This window comes from Lactuca saligna, chromosome 4, assembly GCF_052625555.1.
Source record: "Lactuca saligna cultivar CGN05327 chromosome 4, ASM5262555v1, whole genome shotgun sequence".
Classification (NCBI taxonomy): Eukaryota; Viridiplantae; Streptophyta; class Magnoliopsida; order Asterales; family Asteraceae; genus Lactuca; species Lactuca saligna.
The window spans coordinates 39730805-39749430 of NC_136420.1; the positions used below are offsets into that span (position 1 = coordinate 39730805).

The 18626-nt window shown below is 35.7% G+C and overlaps 1 long non-coding RNA gene and 1 other non-coding gene across 2 annotated transcripts; both read right to left on the reverse strand.

Moving 5' to 3' along the window:
• Positions 1–5828: 5828 nt before the first annotated feature.
• LOC145038439 (uncharacterized) lies at positions 5829–6798 on the reverse strand. Its single transcript, XR_013679376.1, has 2 exons — positions 6435–6798; positions 5829–6003 (listed from the first exon to the last, which is right to left on the reverse strand). It is a non-coding gene; the product is annotated as an uncharacterized LOC145038439 (long non-coding RNA).
• A 10549-nt stretch (positions 6799–17347) lies between these two features.
• LOC145044631 (small nucleolar RNA R71) lies at positions 17348–17454 on the reverse strand. The gene has a single exon (XR_013681578.1). It is a non-coding gene; the product is annotated as a small nucleolar RNA R71 (small nucleolar RNA).
• Between the last annotated feature and the right edge of the window lie 1172 nt (positions 17455–18626).

An 18626-nucleotide genomic window follows, 5' to 3' on the forward strand; every position in this document is an offset into this window, starting at 1 on the left:
CCACCTTTGGTTCCATTTAAGAGGAGGCATCAAGAGACTTTCCCTTGGTACCCTTCAAAGGCGTCTTCATCTTTTTCCCTTTACATTGTCCGATTTCCAGAACAGGGGCGGTGTTAGGAGTAGGAGTGGTAACAACCGATTTACCTTTGAGACCACTTTCAGCGGTCTTCAAAAGTCCTTGAAGCTTGCTGAGTATGACCTCCTCCTTATTCATATGATAGGTCATTCATAACTGATCATAACATGGAGGTAAGGAGTGCAATATGATGTTAATAGCCAACTCCTCAGGGAAGTTCACATTCAATTTCGGCAAATGATCCACAAATATTCCTTGTCCTCATAACGTGTGACCATCCTGATGTTCCTGATCCAATCATTAAAGTTTGAACCATCAAAGATGACTCTCCCACAAAGATTCATGAGAGAGAAGGAGCTGGTAGGGTTTGAGCAAGAAGCATTGTTGGAAGACATCTGAAAGAAGAAAGACAAGTTTATATTAGATAAAGAGCCCTTAATAAGACACCCAAATGTAATATTAAGGCTAGGACCCAACACAATACTTTATAACTTGGAAGAGGATGCCGTAATCCAAGCTATAAAAGATTTGAAGGTAGGCGAATGACGATTCACCAATTTCCACCATGAAAAATGAAATAAATTATTAGGTTTTAATTGGATTGAAACTCCTAGATTCTTTTGAGATTCATTGAACTTTTCAATGACATGTTTAAATCTTGATTGTGCCCTCTCAAGTTTGTGACAAAGATGCCGAGGATCAAAAACAAGGTGTGAATAACCATGCAAATTAACTTGGTACCCTTAATTTTATCGCCTGATTGATGTGCCGGTTAACCACATGCGCTCCACCGATCTATGATAAACATTAAGTTACCCTTTGCTACACTTACTAGTCCATGTTAATGTGCCGGTTAACCATACATGCTCCACTAACGACTTGGTAAGGTACAAAGTGTAATTTCATGGGTTATCACCAAATTCACATTTTCCTAAAGTAACTAAGATTGGGAATTTATAAAATATTTAGTTACTTTATAATCATTATACTTTTAATGAGAATTAAAGTCTTTGTCCTACCCGTTTGGCTAACAATCCTCCACAAGTCAAGGAAGCGGTGGGTGAGAGTGGACACCCATTAAGCTGCTATTTTATAGGCAACAACCTTATACCCCCTTATAGACCGGCTTCGTGAATGAGGCCTATTAACGGTAAGATTTACTTGATCTTATACATACATACACACACACACACACACACATATATATATATATATATATTATTAACTTATAATACTATAAAGTATAAGGGTTGAATTTTAAACTTTTTAAAACTCTAAGGATTAGAATCAATGCGTGTGAGACTTTACAAATTCCAAAACTTGAGGGAAAGTTTTGAAACTATTCAAAAAATTTCATTTCTATAACTTATGAGTCTTAATGGTTTTAAAGAAAAGACTTTTGGAATTCCATAACTTGAGGACAAGTTATCGAGTCCATTAATTGGCATTTAGATCAAGAATTACACTAACAAATAGTTTGCAAATAATTCCTGTGATCTACCAAAACTCATAAGCATGAACATTCATATCAACAATTTTCAAGAATCATATAAACATATATAAAACTTGAAACTTTAATAATAACCTTTGAAAATGGATTAGCATAATCATTACCACATCAAAAACAAATTTTATAAGTCCAAAATAGTTTAGGGTAATGAGTCTAGTCCAATTCCAAAATTAAAACTCGAAATTCTGCACTTTGGGCCTCCTACTCGTTGAGTGTATGAACCTACTCGACGAGTAGGATGAACTTTCCCTTGGACTCGTCGAGTCCCCCCATGGACTCGGCGATTCTACTGAACAGTGAGCATAATTTCGACTTTTTCTAGCAATTTGCATCAAGTATAATGAAAACAAGCCTAGGCTCTGATATCACTGATGAGTTTTGAGCATTCTAACACTCCTATAGTGTACATGCAACCCTAGAAATCTTGGATCTATGTTTTCTCTAATATACATGCAAATTTGATTTTTCCAAGGTTCTCATGCTAACTAGCATGTTATGGGGTACTTGTAACATAAAATCTAGTAGAATGACATACCTATTTCTTGTGGTTGATTTCTTGGAGTTTTCAGACTCTATAAGCAATAATGTGGATGTCTCAAGTAGAATCACAAATCATCACACTTGGAAAAACTTGAGAGAATAGTAATGCACACTAGAAATCAGCCCACCTTCTCTATCACACACACTAGTGCCATTTCATGTGCCAAAGACCTCTTTATATAATATGGTGGATTAGGGTTACATCCATGTAAACCCTAATACCCATGACCATTCATTTCCATAGGATCTATGGGTTAAAAACTCCATGGACTATCCATGCATGCTTAACCCATCCTAAATGAACATTAGCCCATTCTATATATATATATATATATATATATATATATATATATATATATATATATATATATAACATTCCATATTTAATTAGTTTCTTTTGATCACTAAATTAATTCCAAATTAATTCTTGATCAATACTAATTAAATAATATGATTTCAAATTAATATATTATAACTTATAATATATTAATAAATCATAAACACCTTATGGACCATGCAAATTGTTTCAGTGAAGTGCAACCTAAATGGACCATACCGGGTCAGGTCAAGTACATACCAAATATAGTTACGAACTTAAACACCTTATCCAACAAGTCTACCATATGAACCTATCGAATTGACCGAAAATCAACGGTCAGCCACCGAGTCATGGTAATAACTCGAAAAAACAATCGCAAATGAAACTCGCCACCGCGTCGTGAAGAGATACTCACAACATTGTAGAAACTGTCTAAAACAACTTAATGGATTAAGTCCTTCACTCTTAATCTCCAGAGTTCAAAATCTCATTTTGATGCATCTAATGGTCTTAACAGATAATGTTTACAACTTTATCCATTCTTATCTCTCAAATTCATCCAAACTCTAAACTTAACTTCCAAGATAACTAAAATACAAGCTTGACCTCAAGAGAACACATGAAAACACACCTTTAATCACGTGCTCAATCCGAGAAGTCATTTGGGTCACTCAAAGGTCAAAGATTTGCTCAAGTCCAAGGACACCCAAGAAAAGGACTTAAAACACCTAAATAAACATAAAGTTAGATCTAACAACATAAATATCAAGGTATGAAATTTATACCTCAAGTGACTTAGAAATCTAAAGTAAATGATGGACCTAAGCTGTCCCTTTGCTTCCTTGCATAGAGTTCCATCCTCCTCAAGCTTCACCAAAACAAGAGAATAAGCTCAAAAAATCAAGTATGGAGGCTAGGATTTAAGAGAGTAATGTTCTCTAAGGATGGGGGAAGCCGAATGAGGCAACCCTAGGAGTTAGAGCCTTTAAATAGGGCTCAAGGCCTGATTTCTAGGGTTTTGAACCGTAGCTGCCACTTGTGGTGAGAGGCTTACCACAACGTGGTGTTTAAATGAACCCTATACTGTGGTACACACTCTACCATGTCGTGGTGTCGGAGAAAACCCAAAGTTACAAAATTGAAAAGCATAAGACTTATACTTGAAATTTCGAGTGTTGCAACATTCAAGTTTAATCACCATTGGAAAGTGTTATCTTCTAGTCTAAAATGGAAAGAATTCTAATCAATCTTCATACTTGGAGGAGAAGCAAGAAAACGAACAAAAACGACATCAAGTGGATACACAACTTCTTCTTACGACCATGTCGGGTAAGATTTGAATGATGATGATGAACTCGAGTTAAAAGAAATTGTCCTACTTATGACGATGAGCTCATGTGGGGTTATATAAAACATCCAATCTATATTATTTTAATTTAATGGAACTGGGATGTTTGTCAAACTAAGAAATTTTAAGTTAGTTTAATTATATACTTAGAAATTTTAAGTTAGTTCAATTATATGTTAGGTGGTAGCAAGTTGTAATACTCCATAAACTATGTTATAGTTAAACAGAGGTCTTTTAGTGGTTTTAATTTACTATTTTTTGGTACTTAAGTATTTTTTTAGTGTGGTATTTTTGACCTCAACTCAAGAGAACCGAGGTAGTAGGAGGTAAAGCAAATTAAATTTATTTTTTGTTGACTTTGTGGACTCAAATGACCCTTCAAATTCCAGTTCTAACCCGAAAAAACTGAGAACTAAAGACTTGAAACCCGCAAAAAACTAAAACGGGTTTTTGGGAATAATGGAAACAAACAACCAAACCAATTTACATATTTAGTTGCTATACACCTATAAGGTTCCGATTTCGGTTCTGGTTCGTTTTTGTCGCAAATTTTTTCCATCCTTATTATCAAGTGTATATAACTAAGGATGAGTATTAGAACCGCCAGAACCGAAATTGGAACTGAATCGGAACCGGATCAGAACCGAACCAGATTTAGTAATAAGGTCCGGTTACCAGTTCTCCACCTTTATAAAAATCGGTTCCGGTTCTAACAACAGTTTGGTTCTAAAAATCTGGAACCAGACCAAAATTTGTCTTGTTTATTGAAATGCACATAACTCACTCATATGAAGTTATAATTACTTGATTTTTTCTCAACATGTAATTTGGTGTTTGTACCTCCCTTTAGACTGTAGAACTACATATTTTGGTAAGATATTAAGTCAATTATGGGCCCCAAAAGACTTCATATCAATGTTGTGATTTTTTTGTTTCAGCATTTTGTGTTTTTTAATCTATCCGATTTTTTTAAATACCCAGAACTCACTCATATGACGTAAGAATTATTTGATTTTTTTTTCTAGCATGTAATTTGGTGTTTGTACTTCATTTTAGATTGTAGAAATACATATTTTGGTTAGATATTGAATCAACTATAGACATCGGAAAACAACATATCAATACTGTGATTTTTCCGTTTAAGCATTTTGTTTTTGGAATCTGTCTCACTTTTTAAAATACGCATAACTTACTCATATGAAGTCAGAATGACTTGATTTTTTTCTAGGATGTAATTTGGTGTTTGTACTTCATTTTAGACTATATAAATATATATATATATATATATATATATATATATATATATATATATATATATATATATATATATATATATATATATATATTTTGGTTAGATATTGAATCAACTATAGGCATTGAAAAACAACATATCAATGCTGTGATTTTTCCGTTTATACATTTTTTTTAAAATAAATTTGTTTGGCTTTTTAAAATACACATAACTCACTCATATGAAGTCGGAATTACTTGATTTTTTTGTAGCATATAATTTGGTATTTGTACTTCAATTTAGACTGTATAAATAAATATTTTTGTTAGATATTGTATCAACTATAGGCCCCGAAAAACAACATATCAATGTTGTGATTTTTCCGTTTCAACATTTTGTTTTTTTAATATGTCCCGCTTTTTAAAATATGCATAACTTACACATATGAAGTCAGAATTACTTGATTTTGTTTTTCCAACATGTAATTTAGTGTTTATACATCATTTTAGAGTATACATGCCTCGGAAGACAACATATCAACCTGTTCTAGTTTGAAAAATAACCAAAAAGTCGGGACCAGAACCAGAACTGGCATAACACCGGTGGTCCAATTCTTGGTTCCTAGTTCCTATAATATAGCAAATCCGGTTATGGTTCCGAACCGGTCGATTCTAAAGTTCATCGCTATGTATAACTTTGGTTTTTATTTTTAAAGAAAAAATGCATTTTTTTTTTCTTTCTTTAGGTTTTTAAATAAAAAGAAAGTCTAATTTGGAACAAAATAAGTTAAAAAAAAAAAAAACAAGCTCACCAACTACCAATAATTAAATAGGCTAAAAAAATACAAAAATTATAAATTTCTCATGACCATAAAAACAGTAAATAATAAATATTGATTAAAATGCAATGCCATATTACTATATATGTTGTCCTAATGAATCCATCTTGATGCTTGGAAACCCTCTATGCTTATGGTGTTCTGCATTATATATACATATGGTGTTAGTATATATATATATATATATATATATATATATATATATATATATATATATATATATATATATATATATATATATATATATATATATATATATATATATATATATATATATATATATATATATATATATATATATATATATATATATATAAAAGTTGAGCAGTTTTAATCTCATACGTTTAGTACTAGTTTCAAAAACTTTTAAGTTATTTAAAGGTATCACCCATATGAATTATTAGCTTCAAATTAAGTCAAACTTTTAAGTTATTTAACTTGAAAGATTAATTAGTGTAGATTGATTTATATAAAATATTATTTTACCCAATATAGATTATATACATATGTATGAAGGATTAATTAGTATAGTCGGAGATATATAAGCTCACAGGGGATGAAGAGAAAATTACTTTGAGCAGTCGGCAGTTGGTCCAACATCGGGGATTCCTAGTCCTTTCGATTTGTCAATGTGACACTGCTCTCTGATATTAAGGAATCGCCTTCGGTCGTGATTCTCTAAGAGCATCTTTAAACAATTACATATAGCCACACGATCTTCCTTGGTTTTTCCTCTCTTGTGTAAATTCTCGTGTCCACTACAACATGCTTTCAATGGCCTTGGATCCTTATTGTCAAGGAAGCCCAAGCATGGTGCAAATGCGAAACCCACCGCTGGGCCTGAACACTGGCTTGCAACCATTATCCTACTCGGTGGACTCATTAGTGTTAGTAAACAAATTGTAACAATCAATACTATACCAAGGGAACCCATTCTTCAAATTCTTCCAAATTAGCTATATATAGCCCTGGTGTTTATAACTTGACTCATGTGTTTGAAAATAGTCGTTATATAGAGACCAAATTAACTACAACCCTTAATTAATCATGAGTTTGGCATTTGCTATTAATAAAATGTTGTACTTAGTTTGAACCCTTCAAACATCTTTTCAAATTTCATACGGAAAGCTAACCATATATTACCTAACTTTTAGATGGCAAACGAAGAAGTACTTGAGTTAATTATTTGGGATCAATGTTGTTTCGATTTTAATTTTGTTAATTATCACTAAAATCAATGTGTTCTAATTGAATAGGTAATCATTTGTGATAATAAAATTGGTTTCAGATGTAAGTTAAACATATTCATAGATAATATAGGCTAATTGTAAAAAAGTGTTATATACTTTTGTTGGAAAATAAATGGTGATCGTGAACTTAATCATAAAAGTTGAGGGGTTCGATTGATGTATATAAAAGTTGAGGGGTTCGATTGATGTATAATCGTAAATTGATGTTAAATTTTAGGTAAAATTCTTAATTAAGAATGATATTAAATATAACGTTGGTTATTATCTTCTATTTAATTATCGGTTATGAATTGTGTTTTAATGCCGTAAAAATTGGTTATGGTTTTTGTGGTATAAATTCAACATTTCTCCGACCATTTTATGGACACCAAAAGTTAGACTCAATCATATATTCTTCTCCCTCTAATATTGTGTTTTTTTTGCCACTGGAAAGGTAATATCCAGACTTAAAAAGGTTTGTGCGGTCGCGAAGAGACGTTACTAGATGTTGAATCCTAGGTAACAAACGTCTGATTATGGACGAATTTGTTCTAAGGACACAATGTTAAACATATGCCTCAACAACTTTTTAATTTCTTAATTGTTTTCGTATATTTCCATAGTATTTTTTGTTGCATGCAACTGATCCAACTAATGTATGTCCACCTAGAAATTGATCAGGTGTTTGTCTAAGAAATATAATGTAATATATGATTAAAACTCTATAAACAAAGGATGTCCATGGACACCTCTACAAACATGTCTATATATAAGGTAGAATCGTTGCTATCTAAGAAATATAATGTAATATATGATTAAAACTCTATAAACAAAGGATGTCCATGGACACCTCTACAAACATGTCTATATATAAGGTAGAATCGTTGCTATCTATATAGCCAACGCCAGACAAACATGTTTCATAATAATCATTATAACGAGTTAATAAAAAACTTTTTTTTTGCAACTAACCAAGCTTTATATTTGTATACTTTTTTGCCCAAGGTGGACCTATAGGGTGTCCCGTGCAACTACCCAAATTTTTCGTATTAGTGTAAAAAATTACTTTTTTTATTAGTTTACACCTACAAAATTTTATACAGATATATACGTGTTCCATGGGTTATAGATAATAATAGAGTCATGGTCTAGTAGTTAAGGCGTTGGGGTAATAAACAACAAGTTGCAAGTTTGAAACAAGCTACTCACATTTCCTTCATTTTATTTTGGTAGCCACTTTTGTCTCACCCCCTAACTAGAACGACGGAAACTTTTGAGGGTGGATGACGTCATTGGATAGTATCATAACAATTGAATATGAATGAAACACAGTAACCAAACATCATACATTAAAAAATACCAACATACATTGTTTACATATTGTATTTGTTCACAAATTTACACAAAAGTGACATAAAATATGATGTTCCAAAATGTAGCAAATATCCAAAATCCATAGCCCAAATACATGCTCACTGAGTCCCTGAGAATACAAGTTGTTTTGAAAGACGTTAACTAAAAAGTTGGTGAGTTTATAAGCATATTTGTATAAAAAGCTTTGTAACATCTTTGATTGTAATAATTTGTAAAACTACAAAAAATCCGATATTTTCTTTGAAAAATAGTTTATAAGTCTCTTTCTAAAATTGTGAATAATTGCATGCGTGTCCTTTGTTTTCTTTTATTTGTAATAAGAGAGAGTGTTTGTTCCCAGAAAATCTCATATTTCTAGTTTTATGAAAATTTGTAGTCTTAAAACCCTTAGCCTGGGGCGGTGATATTAATGTACAAAAATATGAGTGTGGTTTTATATTTTATAAAACCAGTGAAATGTATAATTTCGTAAATCTAAAATAACGTTGTTAATCCATATGTGAGTCGTTACAATCATGCTAGATACGAATAAAATGCCTTTCACGACGTGCTTCAGGCGTCGGTTTTGGTAAGATATTTGTTACCTTAGACTGCCCCTGTCTAGCTGTAGCGAACAACTAAGGTGTGGGGGTGTCAACCCCGTATAGATTTATACACAATTACCTCGCTCTCCCTCCAGGAGACTCTGGTTATAACTACAGGACTTACGGAGTATGATAGGTAGGTACGGCGAAGGAAAGTCCCACAAGTGCCTTAACAGATTTACGCGAGCTTTGACTCCCATTAAAGAATAATGAAAATACTTCGTGACTGAAGTTTTATGAAACACGTTTTGTAGCTTTATGACAGACAGCTTATGACACGTAAACTTTTCTGTCGTAATAATTTTGTTTTGTATACTGTTTTAGTTAAATTATTTATAACACTTTTTATAAGTAGTTGTTAATAGACATGTGTACTTGTAATATATGTTGTGTAAATAGCATAATCCTCTAAGTTTTCAAACTATTAAAATGTTGACAACATATTACGACTATTTTACTAGTAAAAATTATTTTTAGTAAAATAATCAAGTTTTATCGTTTTTTTAACGCACCAAAATTTTGTTTAGGAGTTTTGTAACACAAAATATACCATTTTGGTATGACTCTAGCATGTCACACATTTTACAAAATACATATAGAAATCTTGAAATTTATTATATATTCCATTATTTGTGTAAGTATAGGTGTTAAAATTGCGTATGAAAGTTAACCATTTTTGAGTGTAAAACCCATATTTTCACCATTTTGGTGAAAAAACAAATCCACAAAACTTTTATAACACAAAGATATTATTAACATACACTTTATTATTTTTAAGATATACTAAGAACCTTTTTGGTTGAGAACTTGTTTCATCTTCTACCCATGACTATGGTACATGAAATTTTCAAAAGGATAAACTTAATCTAGCAACATGAACCTTGTAAAGCTCGAGTGCATGGAGTGTTAGCATGAGGTAATTAACATTTCAAACACTAATAGCTACATAAACACACAAGTGCATGCAAATATCCAAAGATTTAAACAAAACTTGACTTGTATTCCCCCCCCCCCTCCCCTAAAGGATGAACAACACGAAAATAGTGGGGTATGAAGCTCACCTTGGTTCATTTCGAGTGGTAGAAGAAGAAGAAGTTATTGGACCTAGCTTGGTGTGGTTTTGAAGATTACTCGAAAGTGGATGGAGTTTTGTGAGTAATACACACAAAAATGGTGGGTGAATGGAATGATCTTTAGCACAAATATATAACAAACACTTGAGTTTCATAAGAAGCTTACCTAGAATGACTTGGATCGATTTCTATGATGGTGATGCTCGTAACTTGTGAGAGAAGGGATGAGGGAAGTTTTTTTTTGAGAGAAAAGTGGATAAAGAAAATGTTTGAAGTGTGTGGGAGGGGGGAGGCTGGTTGGCCGAGGTTAAGAGAGAGGAAGGGAGAAAGAGTTGACCTTGTTAAATGTTGATGTGATACTTACTTTGATACATGATGGTTAAAACATTGTTGCATGTAGGGCAAAAATGAGGTGGCACCCTCTTTATCCATTTCCTTATCTTTTGTTTTTTTGTTTTGTTTTGTTTTTGTTTAAGCCATAACCGAACCCTAGGTTCTCGGCAAAAAGAGAGCCCAAAAGAAATGGGTTACGAGTTTTGGCTTGGCCCAATAGGAATTTTCGGCATAATAGGAGTTTTCGGTCTATTAAAGCCCAATGGTAGGAGTTTTCGGCCGAATAAGGCCTTATAATGAGTTCTCGGCCCAATGGAAAGCCCAATAAGAGTTTTCAGCCCAATAGGGCCTAAAGAAAGGTTTTTGGCCCAATAAGGCCCAATGAAAGAGTTATCGGCCCAAAAGGCAGTTGGGCCGAGAGTTCTTTGGCTAAGGCCGAAAATTGATTGGACTTAGCTATTGGATCGAGTTTTTAGGCTTGTGTGAGGCTTAAATCACAATGTATGCACATATGAATTTAAATAACATTGTAGTTTGAATTTCTCTAATTGGGTGTTGCAAGGTTACATGGAAGAAATTGTTTCGTACAAGAATCACAATCTCAACCCTAATTTGCTAGTTGTGACATCATCCCTCCGTTAGAGGGAATTTCGTCCCAAAATTCATTCGAAAATAGCCCTTAAGAGTTAGAAAAGAGAAGGGGGTATTTTTTGCATCATATGGTCTTCTTTTTCCGAGGTGAACTTTGGTCCTCGTTTAGCGCTCCATCGCACCTTCACAATGGGAGTACGAATTTGATTTGTTCATTTCACTTCTCTATCCATGATTTCAACTGGTTCCTTAACAAAATGGAGATTTACATTCACCTCGATTTCATTAAGCGGGACAACGAGAGTCTCATTAGATAAGTATTTCTTTAGGTTCGACACATGAAATACATTGTGTACATTGCTGAGTTCTGGTGGTAATTGCAGCTTGTAAGCCACCAGACCAATCCTGGCAAGGATTTCGAATGGTCTGTTGTACCTTGGATTCAGTTTTCCCCGCCTTCCAAAGTGTATCATCCCTTTCCATGGAAAGACCTTTAATAGTACCCAACCACTGACTTGAAACTCTAGGGGCTTCCGTCGTCTGTTAGCGTAGCTTTTCTGTCGGTCTTGAGATGCCTGAAGTCACTCCCTGATCTGAACGATCTTCTCAGTTGTTTCCATGATAATCTCGGGCCCATTAAGAGTGTTGGATGGTACAATTCCTTTTTCCAGTTGATTATCCCCCACTTTAGCCCAACAGAGGGGTGATTTGCATTTTCGCCCATATAAGGCCTCGAAGGGGGCGACCTTGATGCTTGTGTGACAGCTATTGTTGTACGAGAATTCAATTAGGGACAAATGGGAATCCCATGCTTTGCCAAAGTCTATCACACAGGCTCAAAGCATATCCTCCAAGGTTTGGATGGTCCTTTCACTCTGGCCATCTGTTTGGGGATGGTAGGTGTGACATCCCCATTTTCACGACCATAAAAGACCGATTTTGTTTATGCTTTATAAAAATCAGAGTACCTCTTTTAATAAAACTATTGTGGAATTTATTCACTGGTAAAACATGATAAATACGTTATCAAAGCATTTCCGAAGAAAAGTATTCTTATTCATTTTAAAACAATTGGGATGTCATCATCAATACAGAAACATAAGCATAAACAGAACTTACATTCATTATCACTAGTGATTTATATCTCCTTAATCTCTCAGTGTAATGTAACTTCATATCAACACCTGTGATATAAGTAAACTGAGTGGGTCAGGTAGGGAAACCTGGTGAGTACATAGGGTTTTCAACCCACAATAATATAGTTATTATGTTTAATCATCAAACAGTTAACCCAATTACCCATCCCCATTATCTTCTTTACTCTTAAGGATCTACCCTAAGAATCAGTTATTTCTCATTCATTCATTCCTAAGAAATAGGTACGAAGTCCATTGTTGTCAATGACACAACTGTCAAGCACAACTGCTAGTTCTATCACTTAGGCGCAACTGATAGTATTGTGACATTCTCTATGAGGCGCAACTATCGGTATTGTCCTTCGGGCACAACTGCTAGGGTTATCTCGTTTATTTACAGTATCGTTTTTGAGAGTCCACTCAAAATACATGTCAACGGGTTTTTAGAGTACATCGGTGAACACATCGTTCACAACACCTACAGGTTGCGATCCTGCTAGTGTTCCACTAGACTATCTAGAATAGTCTGTGATTGTCATCTATACTCTGCTAGATGACGGGGCCAACATTTGGGAACAAGGCTTTTCACATCGTCCGCCTCACACCCTTACCTCATAGTCTATATCACCTCTCAACTCATCATACAACTCATATTTCATCTACCCATGCTTTACCCAACATATTATGTAGATATAAATACATATACAGTTTAAATCATATAAAACTTGTATAAAATCGTTCATCCAACATAGATAACAAGTATACAGATAATATGCACACATAGAACGTATTTTATATAAAACACTTCATATCTATGTGTAAGATGGAAGGGACCATTCACTCACTAGAAAAGGTGGTGACTCGACACTCGGACAGAACTTCGTTGGTCTTAACATAATTTTCCTTTGTCAAAACCTAGTATAGTTACCACTAGAGTTTAGTCTAATATTCACCGGGACTAATTAATAGTCTTTCTATTATTACTATTATATAAGCACGAAACAATATTTCTCAACCACTATATATAGATAGGGTCCAGACATAAAACACCGGAGGACAGGACCATTTTGGCATATAACATTTCTGAAATCCAACAACCATATGCGGCCCATTAAACCAGATTCCCCGTACCACGAGTGGTTAAAAGATATTATAACGACAGTTATATAACTCATAATAATATCACAAATACTTATTATAATGTCCTAATAACATTACTATATTAAAACATAAGATATACTAACGATAGGGTAGGCGTAGCTCACTTACAACGGGTTTTTCGCAAAATCGGACTTTGTTGGAGTAGTGTTTCCGAGCTGAAAAGCTCTTCTTCTTGGAGCCTTCTAGCGCTCCGGTACTTGCTTCTAACACCTTGGAGGTGTTAGGGAAAAACCTTGAGGGTTTGGGGGTGTTTGGGAGTAAAGAAGTGGATACATGTGAAGAAAATAGGAGTTTGTACCTCTATTTATAGGCTGAGTTCGGTGCGAACACAACGCGTTCGTGAATGTGGTGTGTTCCCTACATGAACACAACGCGTTCGTTGCCACGTGTCGCCATCTTGTTCCAAGCCATGGGGAAGAAGGTGTGGCCCAGATTGCGACATGTGTCACTCGCAAATTATCCCAAAAACTAATTATCTTCTAAAATCCGTAACTTCGCATACGAGCTCGTTTTGACGTTCTTTATATCCACGCTTAGGTAAAAATAAGATCTACAACTTTTATTTTGACTATGTCAGTTAATTCTCGACCGATCTTAAATTTAACAGTACGAGGAGATTATACTGTTAAATGTTCACGTAAAATTCATAACTTCTACATACGGATTCCGTTTTCGTTTGCCTTTTTACCGCTGAGTTCCTATTAATGAGATCTTCAACTCTCATTTAGGTCGTTTAGGCTAAAAACTGCTAGATCTAAAATTTGAGTTTTGGGTTGTGCACTGCTATGCCAAATCTTAGAAAAACCATAACTTCCTCGTACGAAGTCAGATTTGGACGTTCTTTTTATAAACACTCTCAGTTTAACATATAATACAACTTTCGTTTAGATTTTAAGGCTAAAAAGTATATCATAACTTCACTTTTTATGATTCCCGGTGTCGTGCCGGTTTTGCCGTAAAACTTCGACGGGTGATAACTTCTTTGTTATAACTCGGATTTCGGTGTTCTTTATATCTACGAAATTCTTGAGATATATTCTACAACTTGGTAAAGATTAATCCTTCTAAATAGTTTTCCATAAAAAACTCATTTTTGATGCTTATTGTCTCTAAATTGACTAGCCCGAATCTGCGGGCGGTATAGTAGGTAGTGCTCCTATCGACCTGGGATCCCAACGACCTCTGGAGTGATTTCCAGAATCATGATGTAAATCTGCTATCTCAATCATAGATAATAGATTTTGGCATGCCATGCAGCCTCACCACCTCCTTTATGTAGATTTTGGTCAGCTTTTCCATTTTATACGTCTCCTTTATTAGTAGGAAATGGGCGGATTTGGTCAATCGATCGACAATCACCCATATGGCATCCAGTCCATCCGCCGTCTTGGGTAATTTGGTTATGAAATCCATTGTTATCCTTTCCCATTCCCACTTGGGTATTTCGGGTTGTTGAAGGAGCCCCGAGGGCTTTTGATACTCTACCTTTACCTTGGCGAAAGTCAGGCACTCGCCCACGTAGGTAGCAATTTCTGCCTTCATATCCGACTACCAATAATATTGTTTGTGATCCAGGTACATCTTCTCGGAACCCGGATGGATGGAGTATCCTGTCTTGTGGGCTTCGTTCATGACCACGCCTATGCATCCACCAAACTTCGGTGTATAGATTCGGTCCGTGAGGTAGTAGGATCCGTCATCCTTGATTGTGAGGTTCTTGTCCATCCAACGCAAAGCTTCTTTTGCGACATTTCCTGGTTTCAAGGCTTCCATCTAGGCCTCCTTGATTTGTGCAGCCAAGTGGGAATGGATGGTCATTGTTAGTGTTCTCACTCGGTAACCCGAGTATTCTTTTCTGCTTAGAGAATCGGCCACCACGTTGGCGTTGCCTGGATGATACCAGATCTCACATTAATAGTCATTCAACATCTCAACCCATTGCTGCTGCCTCATGTTTAGTTCCTTCTGGTTCAGGATATGCTGGAGGGTTTTATGGTCTGTGAAAATGGTGCACTTCGTCATGTAGAGGTAGTGTCTCCAAATCCTTCGAGTGAAGACCATAGCTCTGAGCTCGAGATTGAAAGTGGTATAGTTCACCTCATGGGACTTCAGTTGTTTGGATGCATAGGCTATCACCTTCCCGCGCTGAATAAGTGATATTTGCATAATTAGTCATATATTTAGCATACATTTTATTCATTTTTAGCTAATTATGTGTATAATGTGGACAAAAGGTACCTAATAATGCTTAAATTTTGTTTTCAGTCCAAAAGACATGCTTGGAAGTGAAAGGGAACAAGGGGATGCAATTAGAGACCAAAGAATGAAGAATGAGGGACAAAAGCATAGCTACTTGGCGAGTTCTCGAGGCTACTCGGCGAGTATCCAAGAATATTCCAGAAGATAAGTCAAGACTCCTGGCATGAGATGGATTTTATGCATCTACTCGGCGATTTGGGTCTTCTACACGCCGAGTACCCCCTGTTTGGTGATAATTATAAATATCGAACCATTATCCGAATGGGAAAGAATTTTAGCGTTTTTGAGAGCTGCACCAGCGAAAAAGAACCCTTTGAAGAGATGAGAAACCCTAACCTTCAATCCTTTGAAGAATTAAGGCAATTTAGGTTATTCATTCCACTTAACCTTAGGAATTAAGCATGTTTAGCCTAGTTGAATTTGTTTTTGAGTTTGACTTTGCTATGACTATGAACTAAATTCGTTTTGTTTTTGTTGGGGAAGACCAAGTTAATCCTATGGTTTAATTATACTTTTTGATTGATTGTTATTTGGTGATTTTATTAAATTAAGTTTGTTATAGAACCTTATGCATTAATAACAACTATTTTCTGTTAATTGGAAGGCAATTAAGCTGCATGAACATCTCTGAGTTGTTAACCTCATATGTTATGTAAACACTTTATCATATGCCTAGGAATAATGAATATGAAACTAGGATTAATTAGAGAATGGGTAAATTAATGTGTGAGCTTGTTTGAGAAACCAACAAACAAGAGGTTAATTGAAACACCAACTTGATTAACCAATTACAAATCTTATTTAATCCAAACAATTGAACTAGGGAATTCATTAGTTTAAACAATTAGCCACTGCTTGAATTGATTAATTGTCTAAGGGTTAGTAGTTAGGTTTTAGCATCTGTTTTAGTCTTTATATTAAGCTTAGTTTTTTTTCAAAATTACACTGCTACTCGTCGAGTGCATTCGCACCTACTCGGCGAGTAGAGCAGTATTTTACATTTAATTTTCGTTTTTTTAGTTCCAATTTTTTGTTCTTTTTTACGTTTTTATCTTGTTTTATTTCAGGAATTTCTGGCCAGAGGATCAAACACTCCGCTGGTACCCCCGTTTGAAGATCCGGAATCCGCATTGAGAAGGAACAGAGGAAAGGATGCGGAGAGCTCGAATACACCTAAGAAGTCACCTTTGTCTAATTTGAAGACTGTTTTGGGGAAGAAAAAGAGTAGCAAAGCAGGTGCATCCAACGCATCTTTAGCAAGCGAAGACCCAATCAAGGAAGACACCGAGTACGACACCGAGGAGGAAGAAGAACCTATATACGGGCACGACTCTGATTCCGGCAACGAGTTAGGTCTTACCATGGCTAACATTGATGAAATCCCCATGGGAGAGTGGAAGAAGAGGATCCGCGATGACACCGGTCTGGGACTTGTGCAACCCGCAATTCCCGCTACTGCTACGTTCGAGCTAAAGGGCCATATACTCGCCCAGCTAAAGGAAATTCCTTTCTATGGAAAAGACCACGAAGATTCCTACAAGCATTTGGATGAATTCAATGATGTAGCTGATTACTTTAATGTTCCAAATGTGCCTCGTGAAACTCAGCTACTTCGCATGCTTCCAGTGACATTCAAAGGTGCTGCAAAAGACTGGCTCAAGCCACTTCCCCCCGGGTCAGTCACCACATGGGCCAAGATGAAAGAAGAATTCATTGATCACTTTTTCCCACCTTCCAAGATAGCGAAGTTGAAGAAGGCCATTGCTAACTTTGAACAACAAGATGGAGAGTCGCTATATGAAGCTTGGGAGAGATATAAGAGCCTGCTAAGAAATTGCTCGCACCATGACCTTAATAGCCAACAAGAAGTCTCCATCTTCTATGATGGAGTCAATGTCACAACCAGGCAGTTACTTGAGTCGCAAGGCCCGCTCACAAAGAAGCCACCCCCGATGATCAAGGAAATGATTGGAGAATTCTCTAAGCACTCTAGAGAATACCATAACGCAAGAAATGATGTTACTAGTGGAGCCGAGTATGCAGCTACTGAAAACTTGTCCACGGTCATGGCTATGCTAAAAACCATGGATATGAGGATGGGTACAATGGATCAAACGATCCATGCTATTCGGGTGAGTTGTGAAAATTGTAATGGACCTCATCTTACTAAAGACCGTGACTTGGATGAAAATAGCAACAAAAAGGTGCAAGTATGTTACTCAAGTGGGGACCGATATGATGAAGATTGGCGAAAACCAAAGAAATAGTGGCTCATGTATGAAGAGTACAAGAAGGCTAAGGAGGAGAAGTACAAGCCGAAAGGAAGAGGTTTTTACCAAAAGGAGGAGTCGGCACAAGAAAGAAAACCAAGTTTGGAAGAGATGCTTACCAAATTTGTAGCTGCTTCAGAAAAGAGACACAGTGATCATGATGTTGCAATTCAAGAAACAAGAACTATGCTTAGAAACCAGCAAGCATCTATCCACAACATAGAAACGCCGCTAAGGCAACTTGCTTAACAAATCAACCAAAGATCACCAGGCGAACTACCTCGTAAAACCGAAAATAACCCACAAGGCGTGCACATAACTATAGTCACAACAAGAAGTGGGAAAATAATCACTCCTCTGCCCCCTATTCAGAATGAAGCACCTAAAGAATCACAGAAGGAGGATGCAGAAATTCAAGACCAAAATCAAAATCTTCAAGGAACAGAGCCTACTCGCCTAGTCCAGAATATGAACTCGGCGAGTCCACTGCCAAATCCGAAAGAGCAGCTCCCTAAAAAGATTTACCAGCCTCCATTGCCATACCCAGCCCGAGCTAAGAGAGAGAAGCAGGAAGAGGAGTACCAGAAGTTTCTTGATCATATCAAAGCTCTTCAAATTAACATACCCTTCATCGAAGCTGTCGCACAAATTCCTAAATATGCAAAATTCCTTAAAGAACTTCTCATAGATAGAAGGAATATGGAGGAAGTGAAAAAGGGGGTTCTTACTGAAAAGTGCTCAGCTGCTATGCTCA